Below are 16316 nucleotides of genomic sequence, written 5' to 3'. Positions count from 1 at the left end.
GATGTTCGCAAGCCGCAAACAGTACACTAACCGTAAATGGCGTGCTTCGGGCATAATTTTTATTTTTTTAAATATATTTTTCAAATGGTACTGTTGTGAACTCTTTTGTTTAAATGAAAAAGTTTGTTTGACTAACCCCAGTTTTGTTGTAAGGTTGCGTTAAATCGAATGATAGATTCATTTACATTATTCTTAGGTTTATATTTTTTTATCAATATTCCTACAGAGATGAGGTAGAATTTTTTCGAATTCAGGATTATCGATATTCGAGCGTTTACAGGGCTTATGACCTGTCATTGGCTGGGTTGAGTGGCCACTTTACGTTTTACAACATTCCCCATTCCGCTTATTAGCGAATATCGACACAGGTAACATTTTTTGATTCTTGTATATATCTTATTAAAATGAGAAACCATTCACTAGCGTGTTGGAGCACCATCTATTTATTGATATTGAAGTTAAGTATTTTTAATTAGCATATTACTTTATTTTATGTATTTAAGACTCTTCCGAGTTAAATTAAGTACTAGTAATCGCCTGCAGATGATTCTGCAATTTATTTATACTTATATTTTGACCAGATCTTATAACACAACATTATTTTTAGGTATGTGTATTTTTGTACATACACATACCAAAAAATAATATCATTCTTAGGCTTAAATAGATAATAGATAAATACAAGATCATACGAATAATGATTAAATTAAGTAAAACTCCGAATGAATAATTAACCGTGACACGAATTTAAATTAAGTGGGCATTTGAAAGACTTAGAAAGGGCTTAACGCAAACAAACTGTGATCAACGAGGAACACGGAGATTTTGCCAGGCCTCGATCACGCCGGTGTCGTGCAGATCCCGTGTACGCCTTACGCTCGGTGTTGCAATCAATTAAAATGCAGCGTGTGAGTGCGTGCCCGTACTAACTTTAATAACTTGTCACTATATATACTTAAATATAATAGGGGTATACTGAAATAAAATAAAAAAATGAATTTTCTACATTGCTAAATGATTGTGATCAGTTAATAACAAAAAAAATATATTTTTAATACCAAAAATATTTTTCACTTTGCGGTATGACATTTTACATTAAACTTATTAATTATACATTTTTAGAAACCACTTAAACTTTGTATACGTCGACAGGTTTTGAGGTCGCTTCCTCATGATCAGAACTTTAACCAACCTAGAATTTTGTAAATGTTCAAAAAATTAACTTTGTGGTCAAACATTTTAATTAAATTACTAATAATTTGTAAAATTATTACTCAACTGGCAAGATTAAAATGATTTATTGAACAACTCATATGCAATGCAATACGTGTCCAAGGTATATTGGGAGAACGTCATGTAGCTTTAATCTTTGTATTAAAGAACACATGAGCTGTATAAATAATAATAGTTTTTCAGAGTTCGCCAATCATATCGTAAATTAAAATCACAATTTTAATAAGAATACGCGAGTTTACATTTAAATCCCCTAGTTAATTATCAAATAACTTTTCAGTTTAGCACATTTTTTTATTAAAAAATTAACCAATTGTGTAACGGTCAACCACTTAGCCCCTCCCTTTCCCAACTCCTCCTCTACAAATTCCGCGACATATCGCTTAATATTATTAACCTTATTATAGTGCATGTTAAGACATGGTGTTTTTGCACCCCTTTTGAATCTGCTTGTAATTTATGTATTTTTTCGTAAATACTATCTATACTACGGTGACGGTAAAGGTAATAGTGTATTTTAGTATTTGCATGTTAGTTTAGTGAGTGTCCCGACGAATAGACGGTTACGTTTCGAAACCGTAAGACATGAAAAGTCGTTAAGTGGTTAAATACTTGTATTTACTAACATTCATTTACCTAGAATTAAAATAGTGCAAGAAAAAAAGAGAATGAAAGAAAGAAAGAGAAAAGGGATTATATGAATTATAACAGTAATATTTTTAAAAAGAGGACTCAATGTTTAATTTAATTCATTATTTTTAACTGAAATTATGAATTGTTTTTTGTTCGAAAAATCGAAATTTAATAAAAATAATTCAGCCACAAAACCACACAAAATATAAACGAAATATCTTTGCAAAACGTTCATAATATATATACAAACATTTTAAGTGCTGTCATTCTGTGAAAAATTTATAGTTTTTACCGCCCTCATTTTTGATAAAAATCTTTTTGTCGAGAGATTTTCAGGGCTAATCTTAGAAAATGACAAATATCATCCATAAGTTGTCAGTTGATTGACACATTCTCCCTTCTCGCTACCCTGAAGTGGATGAGATGTGACGTTAAACTTTCTGAAAAATATATTAAAAATAAGCTCACTATACCTAAATTAATAAGAACTCAAGTAATAAATAATTATTGCACAATATATTCGTACAAAAAATACAAACAATGAATTATGAAAAAAGTTATTAATTTATACATAATGTAATTATCACTATGAGCTAGGATGCCTCGGTAGACCTAAAATCCAAGTTGTTTCATCTTAACAGCTGCGGGCTCCCGCCGCGCCGTCTTGGCTGAAAGCTTTCAATGACAATCTTTTGGATTCTTTCGGTAGAACTGAGAGACGCGGGATTGACGTGGGAGAAGATGAGAGTGCTGGCTGGCAATAGGGTCACCCAGAGGCGTCTGTTGATGTCCACATGCTCCACTTAGGAGCGGGTGTTGAAAAGAAAAAGAAAAATGAATATCAATAAACATAAACGCGTTTTATATAAATATGCAATGTTTTCTGGTAATGTTAGTATCCATCTTACATAGCCAAATCCGTTCTAAGGTAAAGATTTTTGGTAAAAAAAATAATTGAAAATAGTTTTTACGTCATTTGGGTGACCGGAGAAGTGGCGTCCAAAGGTAAACATTAGGTGCTTCATATTGAGGGGTATCCGAATCACCCCCATGTATGTTCCGTTATTTGGCTTAGTTTTCGAGTTATGATTTTTTTAATGGGTTTTTGAAAATTTTTGTCGTGATCGATTTTGTTCAATTTTTATTATTATTTTCTGGAAGGTTTTTTCAGGATTGTGTTTTTGAATCCCTTTAAAAAAAATGTTCTTTCACGTATAAAATAATCAGCTTCGTAACATCAATGAAAGCTACAAAAGTTTGGACCGAAAATGAAAAATTTGAGTTTGAGCGTGTCAGACTTGAAATTTCAACTTAAAATTAAAAATCTAAAAAGCAAATTCCTTAGTTTCTAAGTAAATTTTAAAGCTGCATTAGATTCTAAGCTTTTGTAATAATATAAAAAAAGTACTTATTTAGCTATTATTTGCTGAAATCAGCCTTCAAAAATACTAAATTTTTAATTTCTAAGTCATTCTCACCTCTCATTTAATGTTTTACCGCTATTCTTGTCGCCATTTCATCTCTAACAGTTATTTTTTGTTAGTTTACACACTTTCTATCATAAAGATTTTGAGAAATTTTCCACTTCAGTATCTTTAAAGGCTAATTTCAGCAAATAATAGCCTATAACGTACATTTTTTTTGTATTTTTACAACATTTTAATGTAGCGCAGTTTTTTAAATTACTCTAAAACTAAGAAATTGCCTTTTTGGAAATATAATTTTAAGTTGAAAGTTTAAGTCTGACTCGCTCGAACTTAAATTTTGCATTTTAGGTTAAAACTTTTGCAGCTTCCATTAGGGTTACGAAGCTGATTATTTTGTGCGTAAAAGTACAATATAAAATAAAAAGTTTGAGAAAAAGTTCCCAAAAAACCTGCCAGAAATCAAAAAAAATTATTGAAAACCAATCCGGTCGAAAATTAAAAAAACCGATTAAAATAATAATATCTCGAAAACTACGCAAAATCGCAGAACATACATGGGGTGATTCGGAAACCTCTCAATATAAGGCAAGGCACAAATAGTTTACATTTGGACGTCACTTCTCCGGCCACCCTATAGAAATTCAATTATCAATATATATTATAGCTACAAGAACTCGGTATTATGAATTATAATCTTATTTTCAACTTAAATTTTTTTTTATTAAATATAACAATACTTAAATACCTACGTTTCAATTTTTTTTCATCGCCTAACGGTGCATAGGTCACCGAAAGAATTGGTACATATCTACGTAGTTTTTATACAAATGATAATGTGTTTACATCTTAATTTGTGAGCAGATAGGGAAAACATTTTTAAGAAGGGAATAAAGAAGTCTAGGCATTTACAAAGCTTATGACCTGTCATTGGGCAGAATGGTGGATGTTATACTGTCTGTAAAATTGCCATTTAAACCAGTCAATGACAGGTTGTAAGCCCTGTAAATGTCTAGACTTCCATATTCCCTTCTCAAAAAATGATTTTGCAACAAATTGAGATTTAAATTTCTACCTAGGGAAGAGATCCAACCTGTCTACAAACATTAGGCCATACTCAAAACATCGGCGATGTTTTTACATTAAAAAAAAAATTATAATCAGTTTTATTTTTATCAGCATGTTTTTTTGGTTAATAGTTTTTTGTTTATTTATTTGTACATTTTTATAACCTTTATTTTTTTTGTGAAAAACTATTTCCAGTTAAAAAGGGTCCATACTCCGTTCCAAACAAGGTAATTACATTTAAATACGTAATAACTATTAACAAGACAATTTGTTTTAAAGAAAGAAAAGACAAATAAAATATAAACTTACTAGTATTTACATATTTATAAATACATATATGGATTCATATACTTGTTCACATATTGCACATATAAATTTATTCGTTCGTATAGAATACACAATTTTATATTCGGCCTATATTGATAGGCGAAATTATTAACTGTTATTATTTTCATATTTCTGTTGTTTTTAAATCATTACTACGTTTGTTCTTATGTTATTTATGAAAACATCCCTTGGGTGTAAATTTGTAAATAAAAAATACAAAAAAATAGAATTTTAGGTTTATCCAGTTTTCCACGTAATTCAGAAGTTGAACGCGTGAGTTGACAAACCAACCCAATTTGACTTTCCCTCCATTACATAATATTAAGGCAAACCGCTGTATACTAAATAAACTTACTAGAGATACCGACCCTAGATTATTTCATCGCCAGATATTTTCAGGCGTTTTGTCTTCAGTCGACCGCAGCGGACTATTGCTTCAGTCTAATAGTCAGTATTCCGAGAAAATAGGTACTAAAAACTTTGCTTTTTTTTGTATATTTATTTATTCATTTAACAATTGTTGCAGTCAGCATTTATTTTCATTTTATTTAACCCATTACGTAATGTAAATATCAGGTAGAATAATACAACGAACGAAAAATTAATGAATAAAAAGCAGATATCTGCTGATTGGTATAGAAAAGTACGTCCATATTATGTGCAGAAGCCTTATTTAGAAAGCGAACTGCTCTATTAATAGATACATTCTGACTTGGGTGCGTAAAATAGTGCATTAGATTTTGCTCTGGTTTCAATATATTTTACATCCAGGTACCAGCTAATTTTATTTTTACTTATTTGGAAAAACAGCCGTAAATTTAAAAGCAATTCATACTAAAGTGTAGTGTATGAGTCCAATTAAAGTTTTTCAATACTATTTTTAGTTTTGTAGATTTACTAATGAAAAGATGAAAAAATAATAATTTTTACTAGTAAATAATAATATTTAAAGAAAGAAGAATATACGAAATGGTTAAATGAAATAATTATGATTTCGTTCCCAAAGCGTTAAGAAGAATGAAAAGGATAAGAAAATATTAGGATAAAATAGGAAAAAATTCTGTTGAGGAGATTACCCTAAAAATGCCTGTAAAAAATAGAGACAGGAGAATAACTTGATATTAATACATATTAATTAAAGTAGTTCCAATTTTTAAAGAAAATGAGTATGTTTTGAATCAAATATATGAAGGGAGAAACACATTTTATTATATTCTGTGCAGCTACGGTTGATGAAGGAATTTTGAGCGAAGTTATTAGATGATACAGGGTTGTAAAAAAGTCGGACTTGTCTGGTTAATCTGGTAGGGCAGTTCATAAAATTATTTTCGAAGAAAAATACGAAGAAGCGATTCTAGGGTTCTACACCCTAGAATCTCTTCTTTATATTTTCTCAGCATCCACTCTAGAAATAATGTTACTTATAAAAATAGATAGAAATCTTACTCTTTAAGATACAAGCGGAGCAAACATTGAGTTTGGTCCTCTTTGTGTTCGCCTCAGAAGGGTGGCAAATTGTGGAACAGAGTTTAGTATGCTGCGAACAAATGTATCATACTCGTACAATGTGCCTATTGCAGATGCATTATTAAAAGATCTAGAATTTAGAATTCTAGTGGAGTAGTTCTAAAAAAAGTACACTATAGTGTCGTGGGAGAAAAGTGAGTAGGAGAGGGGGGGGAGGACATTAAATTGAAAATGAAACGTGTTCAGTTACTAACCTGGATCTGGTCCCATCACAGTTATTACGAATTGATTTATTTTCACTATTTAGATTAATGTTTTGCTCTTCAACTTTGCCTTTCTTTGTAAAAATATTTATTGTTTGTTTACGCTTTTTACTATTTTTTTGTTAAAATATATAAAAACAAATAATACCCATTTTATAACTAAATTCCACTCAGATTTGCAAAAAAAAACACCAATAGATACACAAATAATACTTTTGAAAAATTAAAGCGTACGCTGATTACATAAAAACAAATGAACTGAAATATTCATGTGTAAAATAGTTTATTAAATAATTCAGGTATTTACCAATTTAAATGCAATTCCTGTCCTTCAGTTTACGTTGGAAGAACATCAAGAAATTTTGATATTTGTGTTAAAGAACGTATGAGGTGTCTTCACAATAATAATTTCTTTGAATTCGCAAATCACCTAATCAATTTAAATCAAGACTTTAATAAAAATACAGGAGTTAAAATCTTACACACAATTAATAAAGGATTAAAAGTAAATAATATGGAAATATTTCACACTAGGTAAGCTTTAAAAATAATGTTCCTTTGATCAATAATCTGACAAACTTCCAATATAGTCCTTTATACGGTGCTCCATTGTAATGGTCACCCTATTTAACTTATTAAGCTTACGCCTTCCCTCCATCCCCTCTACTTTTTTCATTAATTCTCAAACAAAATAATATTTTCATATTTCAATCAGTGCATGTTTGTCCTAATCAGTGCACGTGCTTATTAAAATGCATGTCGTGTTGGTTTTATATTTTTGTGCAACAACCATAGTGAAGGTGTATAGTGGGTTTTGCATGTTGGTTTGCAAGTTAGTTTAATTGGTGTCGTGACGAAGAGACGGGTACGTCTCGAAACCGGTAGACAAAGAAAAGTTGGTAAGTGGTAATTTACAAATATTTTATAACATTTATACACGAAAATTACAGAAAAACACGATCTATTGTTCTGGAAAGATTACGATTTAAAAATTAAGTCTCTCTTAAAAACCTCGCGATTGGAGCTTGTTTTTTGGAACAGATTTGAATTGCTGATCATATCGGTCGATGGAATGCACAGCATTCGATGACGCATCCACATTTAGAATACCTCCAGCCGGTTTATAGATCTGATCTTGGGGGTCCATGATTCAATTCATCAAACGAATAAATATGTTATTATTAAAAACATTACATTAATTTTATTAAAATTATTTGTTTACAATTCTTGATGGAATTCCGTTATAATGATGTAAAAACTTATATTTACATACAAGTTATTAATTTTAAAGTGAGTGACGTCAACAAATTAAAACTACTCATTTATGAGTAGTTTTACGTTTTGACCCCTTAGTGTTTATGTTTTAAGTATTTCGATAATTTCTATCTCTCTTTTTTCTTCAGCTTTGCTACCGCAACCACATACAATATTTAGATTGATGGCCCGAAAATTTTCGGAAATATTTAATATCGGGTTCCTATCCGTGGAACTCCTCATTCTGTACTCTTCGGCATTCCGCGCTTACAGACGACACAGACTAATAATTACACGAAAAAATGTAGTATTCGAGTAATACAGGCTATCAACAATGATAGTTGTTTAAGATCTTTGGAGACCTTTACACGATTTCTAAGTGTTGATCGAGTGAGGCGTTCCATTATAATTTGAGTATTGTTACAGAGCACAAATGAAAAAAAAAAACCATTAGTTTCACAAGAAAAAGTATTATTCGAAATTTTTATCACTACATGAAAACACGCGATAGGTCCAAAAAAACCATTTTGAATTACATAAAGAAAAAAATATTATATTTAGTTCAATGCATTTGTTCATAATATCTCTATACAAAACTTATTACAATTCAGGTACCAGTTATTAATTATGTTTTGAGATCACCACGTACATACTTGTCATCGATTGAATTAATTATAAGCATTTGTATGTCCAAATCTTAAAGCTGTGTTGTTTTTTTTAAATGTTTTAATGAAGTCATTTGATGGAGATAAATTCATTCATAAATTACAAATGTAAAAAGTTGAAATTCAATTGATTTATTTCTATAATTTATTTAAATTTTTTATTTAAATTTTTTTTATTTATTTAAATTTTTATTCCAGTAAAATGGCTATAAAGTGCAGAGCCAATTCTACCATATGAACATATAAACATGAACATAAATATAAATATAAACAAAAATATAACAATAAACATAAATATAACAATAAACATAAATATAAACATAAAATAAAATTTTATATTGCAGCACTTATGGTGGTCTTAACATATCGCGCCATCGCTTCAACAGCGGTGATTGGATCCACTCTGCAGTGGCTTGGAGAATTTCGTTATTAGATTTTTTTAGGCGTTCCCATAGGCTCCAGGCTCTTTGGCGAAGCAGGGCAGCGAAGGTGTTTATTCGTCCAGCTGTAAACATTTCAGAGGCACTGCAGTACCTGGGCAATCCGAATAATTGTCGGTATGAGTTGTTATATGTGATCCTTAATTTGTTCCACGCTCCTTGCGTATAGTTGTTCCAAAGTTCACCTGTATACATGGACGTCAAATACGAAGTAAATATGATTTTCTTCACTTCGTTACTGCATTGAAATAAGCGTCTCGCTAGCATAGAGGCCCTGACATTAATGGCTCTTCTCTGTCTCTCTATGTCCTGATCGTCTTTACAATTATCAGTCAGTATGTGCCCTAGATATTTGACTTTTGCAGTTACCATTAAACTGTTGTTGTCTAGGAATACAGGTGGTGATGGGTTCACGAACTCAGAAAGTGACGTCTTGTGTTTAAATATAAGTACGGCAGATTTTTTTGCATTGTATATCATATTGTGGTCAATTGCATATTTTTCGCAAATATTGAGCAACAATCTCATACTATTAATAGATGGAGTCAATAATACCATATCATCTGCATAACTAATATTGTTAGCGCAGACGCCGTTAACATGACATCCGACTTTGGATAAATTAAGAAGCACGGTGAGATCATCCATATATAAATTAAAAAGTGCCGGAGACAGACAACCTCCTTGTCGGACTCCACATTTCAAATAAAAAGGCGAAGATGTAGCATCTCCCCATTTTACAATATTTTCCTGTTGTGTGTGCCAGGCTGCCAACGTATTAATAATACAAGATGGAATTCCTTTCTTCTCCATTTTATTCCATAATATTTTATGATTTACGCGGTCAAATGCTTTACTCAAATCCAGAAAGCATGCGTATGTATTTGTTTTTCTTGATTTATAGTAGGCCACTGTTTGTTTTAAGGCAAATATTGCCATATCTGTTGACAAAGCTGCTTTAAATCCGAATTGGTTTCCGCAAGTATTTAATTTCTCCGAAATAATTCTTAACACCAATTTTTCGAAGATTCTGGATATCATGGTTGTTAGTGATATTGGCCTGTAATTTTGTTTTTCCGACAAGTTTACCTGCCCAGATTTAACTAAAGGTATCACCAATGTTTTTGTCATATCTCTCGGTAGGTGTGTATGGTTTAGTATCGCCGTAAAAAGAACACAAAGATATTGTGATATGTTTGAGCCGGCGTAACGTATATGTTCTATTTTGATACCGTCGTGTCCAGCAGTTTTTCCTGGTGAAATTTGTTTTATGGCAACATCAATGTCTTTACTATTGATTGCAGCGAGGCTACCAAATTTAGCTGACAGATAAATCGAGTCTGGTTTTGTATTATCATTACAGCCGGAAGTTTCAGAGAAGTATTCTCTGAATAAACCGGCTATAATTCCATCACCAGTAGTTCCGTTAACACAAAGAGGCATTTTTGTTTTATTGTTAAGTATTGCTGATGATTTTCTCCAAAACTTTTTGAAATCTTTATTTTGTAAGGCAATTGTCATACTGTCCATTTGAATTTGATTAGAGTTACGTTGGCATTGTTTGAGAGATTTTTTAAATATTTTTTTTAATCTTTTTCTGGATTCGAAAATTTCTCCTGATCTTGGTTTTCCTGCTTCTATCCATTTAATAAATGCACTTCTAGATTCTGAGTAGTCATTTGAAACTCTGTCGTTCCATCCCGGGACTATGTACCTCGGTTGATTGACACGGTCCCTTTTGAATGCTGTTGTCGCCGCCTCGCGAACCGCTTTTATAATATTTGTATACAGTATATCAATATCATTTTTACGTGAAAAATCTTCACATTGATCACAACATAACGTGATCGAATGAGGGATTATAATATTTTTTATAGTAATATCTGCAAGACGTGTATAATTTTCAATGTTTTGAATTGATCTTGGATTCCAACTGGCAGGATCTCTCGGGTTTGTAGTTCTATCTTGTATACTAGGAAGCTTGCTTACGTCTAGACTAACCTCTATAGGCAGATGGTCCGACCAAACTACATCGTATATGACTTTAATTTCCCTTATTGGTATATTAAGACTTTCCTTTATAATACAATGATCAAGCCAACTGGTAGTTCCATGAGCATCACTCACATAGGTAAATGAATCCACAGGTAGACGTTGCATATCAAGGCATATAAAATGTTCATCTGAGCAGAATGCATTCAGTTCTCTCCCAAATAGTGTTCTCGGGTCTGCGTTGAAGTCCCCTAGAATCATAGTATTTGTAGCATTCTTTTCGTTCGTAATAGCATTGAGTTTTCCCAAGCATATTGAAAATTCTGGTAAATTGTCCGGGGAATTGGTAGGCATATATACTGTCATTACAAGTAGTGTCCCACTTATGGTTTCGATTTCTATCGCTGCTATTCTCGGGTCATCTGTATCTACAATTGAAACCTTTAAAAAATTATTCCAAAGGATCCCCACCCCACCATAGGGTCGTCCAACTAATGGTCCATTAGATAAGTCAACAGCTGATGTCCCAAAACTCGAAAATTTCGGATGAATATTTGACAGGTAATTGATATCAGAAGGAAGAAGCCAGGTTTCTTGTAGTAAAATAACATCGTATTCGTTGCAAATGTCTTTTATATATTTCTCAGAACGGCGTATTGAACGACAGTTAAATGATATTATTTTTAATGCTTTATTCATGACTATTTTTATGGTTTTCTTCAGTTTTCTGCGGAATACGGAACTATTGAGAATTTCGGCCATATCTTTCCGTCCATTATTTGTTCATATTTAGTTTCGGGAACTCCTACTTTGAATGCTTTATATTCTCCTGATTTTGTGGAAAGTTCGTATGCAACAGCGTCAATATTGTGTGATTTCAAATGGTTTTTTATCTCATCGCAAGTTGTTTCTTTATTTAAACGCGTTACTAAAACATATTTAGTTCTTTGAACTGCTGATATGTTAGTCGTTTCATCAGATCCCATCAGATCACTTTGCAAAGCGCTCTTGAGGTAGTATATTACGAAAAAGGCGCTTTATAAGTTATCCATAATAATAATAATCAGGAGAAGCAATCGCAAATAAGTTACTTAATTTTCCATTGTAAAATAGAAACTTTGTTTTCCATGTTAAAATCGTTTATTTTATTTAAAAAAAGGAACCTTTGTTTCGGAAAAGCACTCTTACAATCGACTACAAAATAAATATTAATAACAAGACGTAGTTACAAAACCAGTTCTGGAAGAATGATAACCCAACAATGCCCAATGTAGACGATCTGCTACATACCGATAATCGGTGTATAAAAGTGATTTCAAACATGTTTATCACTCGGTGACCAGTATATTATATTGTATATAGACTAACCATGATAATCTTTTTTAAGAAGTCGCCACTAGGGTAAAATTTTTCAATAAAATTTTTAACAAAAAGTCAAGTTACGCGTATTCTGTCAAAAACATAATTTAGCTAAAGTTCAAAGGGTGATTTCATTCTTCTTTAAGATTTAAAGTTATGATTGTTTCCGCAACTTTCATATTATATAAAAAGTTGTTCATAAGAATAGCTATTTCTTGTTTTCTTAACATTCTTGTATTTTTTAACCCTTTAATGCGCATGAAATTAAAACTGAAAAAAAAAAAGGTTTTTTTTCATGATTTTTGCCTGTATTTGCATCAAAAAAGATACATTACAAAATATTTTTTAAAGTTATAACTGGGAAAATTGGGCATTGAGGGGTTAAAAAAAAACATGAGGGTATCAATAATTAGTTGTAATTAATAGGTAAAAAAAAATCGAGTGGGATAAATCCGCCTCCGTGTATAGCGGTTGATGCGCTCGCCCACTATTCTTAAGGTCCTGGATTCGATTTCTAGCGGGGTGGGAGTTAAATAAATACATATTTATAAGGTTTTTTTAACTTTAGTATTTTATTGATCTTGGACTGGCATCTGAAGTGTAAGACTTATCACCTTACTCATGTAACAGATGATTAAACTAAGTTGCATTTGGTTTACCAATGCAGTGACCTATGCACTATAAGCTGTGAAAAGGGGGATGACGATATTTTCATAATGGAAAATCTAATAACTTTGTTATATATGCTAAAAACACTTATTTTATTAAATAATACAATTGTAGTTTTGAATGAAGACTTCTCTAATCAAATACATATTCGATATTATGACTGAGTTTAAGAGTGATAAAACAAGTACTGGAAGAATGGAAAAAAATGCGAGGATATCAATTTTTAAATATCAAAATAAATATTTAAGCAACAAAACCCGATCCCATTCATATATATTTAAAAACAATTATTGTTTTTTGTGATATTTTTAACGGTAAAAAAATCCTCTAGAGCAGGATTTTTTGTACATCGATGTGTTTTAATTGAAAATAAAATCAATTAAAATCAGTAAATGGAAGCATTGAAACAACTGTCATGTTTAAAAATGCAAAAATATTTTATTTTTATTTTATTTTATCGGTTTACAAGGCAAAGCTCAAGTATCTTTTATAAACATAAATACATTAAACATCAATATTCAATTACACAAAAAATAATAAACTTATGTTAACCAATAATTTTTTTCAATAAAATAACACAAACACGACATTGGCTTACACATTAGCGGTTTTAAAGTAACATTTGTAGATAGCATTATGCTACCATACGATATACTTAAAATACTAAGGTAAATTAAAATAATGATAAAAATGTTGACAGTGCTAAATGTAATTATTTTATTTATCTGATATAAAATTTACATGTCCATTACAGCTCACCTGCTAATTACAGTGTTCATATGAGTATATTAAAAAATACCTAATTTAAGTGTACAATAAAAACTTGAAGGTACATACGAGTACACACATGTGAACATGTAGATAAAAATGCATAAATATGGAGGAAGAGTTTAAAACTGACAATCCTAAAAAAAGGGTCAGATTCACCTCTCTTGATGGGCTGCTCAACAGGCCAATCAACCTCCCCACAGCCATCAACTGTAAATAGTAAATTGGTCCAGCGTTTAGGAAGAAAAAATGGTCTGTGTTGTCTATCTCTTACGAATGACGTCACGGTACGCATATCTACGCACTAAAATGACGTAGCTTCAGTATGACGTCATAGTCGAAGATAAAATTCTCCCGGCCGACTACAAAGATACACTACCGATTACCCTATCATCAAGTTTTGATGCAAGTACATCGATTTGTACCGACGGGTCAGAACCCCTCGATACGTTTATCTACGCATTTAAAGTGATAAACATTTTGTTCCACTGAGCAATTTTTTCTTTAATTACGATATAATTAATTTAATTTTTAATCGTTTCAGAACGTTTCAACCTCAGGGTTGGCACTTTTTTTTTATTAGAAGCCTATTAAAAATATGAGATAGAAATAAGTAAATTTTGAAGTCGAATTAAATTCTGACATAACTGTCAGCTAAGAAAACGAGCGCCTAGATGCAAGAAATAATGTCGTTAAATTCTGCCCTATTAACGAATAAGAGTATTATTATATTATTAACGTATAAGAGTACTATTAACGTACAAGGCGTTCCATTTTTTTCCATCTGTTTTACTATATTTCTGAGAGAATGTATTAAGAGTCCGCCTTGTAATCGCTAAATAAATACAGAGGATCGTTAAGCAAGAAATACAAAAATATCTTGAAATTGGTTTAGTTTTGGGGAGCGGAACACGGGAATACAAGACTTCGATAGGTGCGAAGGTTTTCAAGGTCACTGTTATCAATATGTTTCTTTTTTGGGTGATACCGTGTGTGTTGGATTTGTTCGGACGTTTCGGCTACCGTTGCAGGAGCCATCTTCAGGGTAAACTGAGTGTTTTGTAGAAAAAAGTGTGTGTTCAAGTACTAGTAATTTGTACCGTGTCGCAGTTGGCAGTAGGCACATTTCTAATCATTTTTGTAGTATGTAAACTCAGTAATAACAGTGCACGGATAATAAAAGAGGCAATTGAAATACACAGACACACAAATGACATAAACAAAGACAACGGGCTTAAATTAAACTGAACATGGTTTCTAACACATGTCGGACTGATTATGTCTAACTCAAATCGACAGAACCGAGGTCTCTTATTCCCGATTTTTGCACCCCAAAGCTGAACTATTTTTTTAAAAGTGTTCAAACAAATTTTGTATCAACAGTTTTTGCGTTTTTCTAAAAAAAAAATTAAATTCTATTATTAGGGTCACGTACATTTAACAAAATATTTTTATTTTTAAAATTCATATTCTACTGTTAATGATAATATTTTAAACATATTTTGTAAAGGTTGTCTGAGTCTTTTGTTTAGTTTTGTCTGGTACTTTATTGTATACTTTTAGCCCCTGGTTTATTAGTCTCCACTGTCCTTGTCTCGTTTTAGAAGGTTGTGTGTCATATTTTTTTAATATTCTGGTATTGTATCCATGTTTACTACAATTTTTTTCAAGTTTTAGTGTTCTTCATCTACAACGACATCAGTGGCTAATTTATGAATAAATTTTAAGGATTCTTGTTTAAAGAGTTCAGTTACATTTAATTGCTTAGTTTGTTTATAGAGTTCTTAAATTGCTGTTAGATATGAGAGGTCGTATACTAACTTTGTTAAATTTGTACATTGTAAGTTTGAGGACGGCAAAAAACATTAACCTTATTTATGGACTTTTGGATGGTCCCATGAGAAACAATTAATCAAAAAAGGAAATTGATTAGGACACGCCAATAGTAAAATTAAATTATGTGTAGTATGTAAAAAAAGTCACTGCTCTAGTGCCATGATCCAGGAAGAAAATACGGAATTACTTTTGACTAGAGAAAAACCACATCGCGTTTTCATTTTTTTCTTTTGCACCATAACAGGCCAGGAGGCCCATTTACAGTGGAAAATCATAACACAGAACACCCAGACTTGAGAAAAAACACCTTTTTTGTGCTCTCACCGGGAATCGAGCCCGGACCTGTTGTGCGCGAGTCAAGCGTCTAAACCACTTTACTACAAAAACAGCCTCTAAGTGCATGGACTTCATAATATATTTTCAGAAAGGTTCTCTACTCAGAGTAATACAGCGCTATAGAGGAGCCCAAACGTAGGAAAACCATTCTGTGACTATTGGGTATTAAGTAAGCTACAGTTCGCAGCAAAACAATGGACCGTACTCAGGTCAAAAATTGCCAAATGGATATAAATTTGCATTGTAAATACTTTTAAATATGTACCTGTGTATTTATTATTGCAGGGTTATTCCAATTTATTTTTCCATAATACCCCTGTATTTATTTTTTTTAATTGAAAATACATGTGTGTGTTTATTATTTTTTTTATTTATTCATTTTATTCACAATTTACTTGTGTTACATTTATTGAGACATAAATCCCAACTTCATGGAACCAAAGTTTGGTGTTGAGTTAGTTTGTATGTCCGTCATATCTCCGAAACGGCGAGTCGTAGCGGCCTGAAATTTGGGCACGTCATTTTAGATACGATTTCAAGGTTAACGTTGCCATTTTCGAGTAAAATTTGAATCGAACTTTA

General features: G+C 31.6%; 1 protein-coding gene across 1 annotated transcript in view; it reads left to right on the top strand.

Moving 5' to 3' along the window:
* Positions 1 to 314: 314 nt before the first annotated feature.
* The window catches only part of LOC148283052 (atrial natriuretic peptide receptor 3-like), a gene marked incomplete at its 3' end in the record, with an annotated part of 88171 nt that continues 72169 nt past the window's right edge, over positions 315 to 16316 (top strand). The window contains exon 1 of the mRNA XM_088224130.1: positions 315 to 368. The remainder of the gene's footprint in view (positions 369 to 16316) is intronic.

This window comes from Micrasema longulum, unplaced genomic scaffold (assembly GCF_059751315.1).
Source record: "Micrasema longulum isolate JH-2025_06_02 unplaced genomic scaffold, ASM5975131v1 h1tg000265l, whole genome shotgun sequence".
NCBI lineage: Eukaryota > Metazoa > Arthropoda > Insecta > Trichoptera > Brachycentridae > Micrasema > Micrasema longulum.
Note: the sequence above shows the minus strand (reverse complement) of the source record. Positions and strands in the feature narration are given on the sequence as shown.